Source organism: Tarenaya hassleriana, unplaced genomic scaffold (genome assembly GCF_000463585.1).
Source record: "Tarenaya hassleriana unplaced genomic scaffold, ASM46358v1 Cleome12, whole genome shotgun sequence".
In the NCBI taxonomy this organism is placed as follows: domain Eukaryota; kingdom Viridiplantae; phylum Streptophyta; class Magnoliopsida; order Brassicales; family Cleomaceae; genus Tarenaya; species Tarenaya hassleriana.
The window spans coordinates 2,487,871-2,490,686 of NW_010962392.1; positions in this window are offsets into that span (position 1 = coordinate 2,487,871).

Here is a 2,816-nt window from a genome sequence, read left to right on the forward strand (position 1 = left end):
CAGGCGCGTTCGTGAGCCCGAAAAGCATAACCACGAACTCGAAGTGTCCATATCTCGTCCGGAACGCCGTCTTCAGCACGTCATCCTCCTTGACCCGAATCTGATGATATCCGGATTGCAAATCTACCTTCGAGAACCACAGGGCTCCCTGTAGCTGGTCCAGTAACTCATCAATCCTCGGTAACGGGTACCGATTCTTGATGGTTACCTGGTTGAGCCCCCGGTAATCAATGCACAAACGCATACTCTCGTCTTTCTTCTTCACGAAGAGTGTGCTCCCCACGGTGAAACGCTAGGGCGGATGAAATCCTGCTCCACCAACTCATTCAGCTGTTTCTTCAGCTCGGCTATCTTCGTAGGTGCCATCCGGTACGGAGCCTTGGAAATAGGCTCAGTACCCGGTAGCACGTCTATGCCGAAGTCAGCCTCTCGACCAGGTGGTAATCCCGGCAGATCATCGGGAAATACATCTGGGAATTCCCGGGCAACCGGCGTATCTTCCAGTCTCCTCTCTGACTCCTGTGTAGCCGTAATAACTACCAGGAAAGCCTCGTTGCCCTTCTTGATCATCTTCTCGGCTTTCAATGCCGAGATGATCGGGTTCGCTGCTGGCGCTCCTCTAGCCCTGAACTCGAACCCTCCAAAATCGTCCGCAAACCAGATCTTCCTCTTGGGACAATCAATGTAGGCCTGATATCTCATCAGCCAATCCATACCCAATATAATGTCGAATCCCCCGATGGGTACCACGATGAAATCTGCGGCTAATAGGCGACCGCAAACCTCGAGGGACACCCCTCGCAGGATCCCGGTATCGAATAGTGTGTAACATGCAACCCCATAGATGTATAGAGTACCTGCGATCGCGGCAGCCTCAGCTCCATCAGGGTGAGCCTCCTCCTCTTCTTCCTCCTGGATCTCCTGCTCGGCATCGAGAGCGTAAACTCTCGAGGCAGCTTCAGTCCTCGCTGGGGGTCGGGGCGGTCGGTCCACCTGGCCTGGTGGTCGCGGTGGTCTCGGTGCCACGACCGGTGGTCCCGTAGGCCTCGTCAGACAACGTGATGCAATGTGTCCGGGCTGGTCGCAACGATAACATACCACTGGTCCCCTCGCCGCCAGTGGTGGTGGTGCACGAACAGTCGGCGCCTTGCCCTTATCACGCGGATCGCTGGTCCGGATGTTCCTCCCCGATGAACACGTGCCGAAGCATTTCCTGAAAGGGCTCCGCTTACGAGTCTTCCCTTCCTTCTTCTCCCGCTCTCCACGCTCCACCTTCTCCAGCTGCGAAATATATCGACTCAGCGTCGGGTACTCCTGGATCTCGATCTTCCTCCGTAGGTAAGGTCGAAGTCCAGCAATGAACTTCTGGATCCTCGATCCCTCGGTGGGTACCAGATGCCCTCCATACATCAGTAGACGGATGAACTCCGCCTCGTACTCACTGACCGTCATGTCTCCCTGCTGCAACATGAGGAACTCGGTCATGCGGTACTCATGGTCCTACCTCCGGAAGTACTTCGCCTCGAACTCCTGTCGGAACTCCTCCCGGGTGAAATGGTGTCCCGCTGGTGCCTTCTGCACCACCTTCGCCCACCAATGTCGGGCCTGGCCCGACAGGTGATGGCTCGCAATCATAGTCCGATACTGGTACGAGCACTGCAGATACTCCAAGTCCTGAAAGATCTAGGTGAGCCATTCCTCCGCAGCTCCTTGACGATGGGGAGGTATCCCGCCATCGCAGCAGGTATCGGCGGTTGGTGGAAGTCCTCCTCTCTCGGCTCTGAGTCTCTCGTCGAGGGTGGTAGTGGTGCGTGGGCAGCCAGGTGCTGCCACACGGTCTCCTGGAACTGCTGAAACTCAACCCTCCAGCCCTCATCTCCCGGGTTAGGCGGTGGAGCCTGATCGGGAATGTCGTCAGCCCTCGCTGCAAGCCTAGCACGTCGTGGCGCCATTTCACTGCACCAGTTTAGCAACTGATGACCGATACTGCATCATCAATGTACGAACCTCGAACAAGAGGATTTTCTTCGGACATGGTTTGAAAACATTTTTCATAGAAAACCGTTGGGTAATGAGCACGATTCCTTCCCGAAGAAAGAACGTGGCTCTGATACCAAAAGTTGTGACACCTGTAACCCGTGTACAATATACGGGCTGTGCCACATGGACAAATAGTAATAAAATAATAATGTGGGAGCAAAAATACGAAATCCAAAAATATTTTTAAACAAACCAGAGTAAGCAGCGGAAAATACAACAGACGATCAGTATCGCAAAATAACACATGTCCGAATAGTTATAATTAACCGTACAAAATGCGGAAAATACAAGTCTCGTAACCCAAAATGTAAATCCCGTACATCATGCTGTCTCTCTCAAGTCGTCGTCTGCCGGGTGCGCTAGGCGTAATCCTCGTGATCTAAAAAATGTAAACCACGAAGGCTAAGCACAACTGCTTAGTGAGTAGCCCGGGTTGAACCCGGTAAACCCGTTCTCAGCGAGAACGGTGTTAATTCGATAATTCACAACCAACAAACAACAATGATATCCATGTATAACCACATCACATCAGTCACAAATATGTCAAACACAATCATACCCATATGACATCGCGTCATAGGGTTAGCCAAAGATCCTAGTCATATCAACATGACCAGAAGCGTCTCACACACGCCCGTCACTCGCGTGACGTTGACCATCGCATCGCATGCGACTACGCGCGTCTCCTGCGTCTGTCACTCGCGTGACCTCCGATGTCAAGTCCATGACACAACGGAAATACGAACATACCCGTATGGAGGCCACCATAGGGTCCA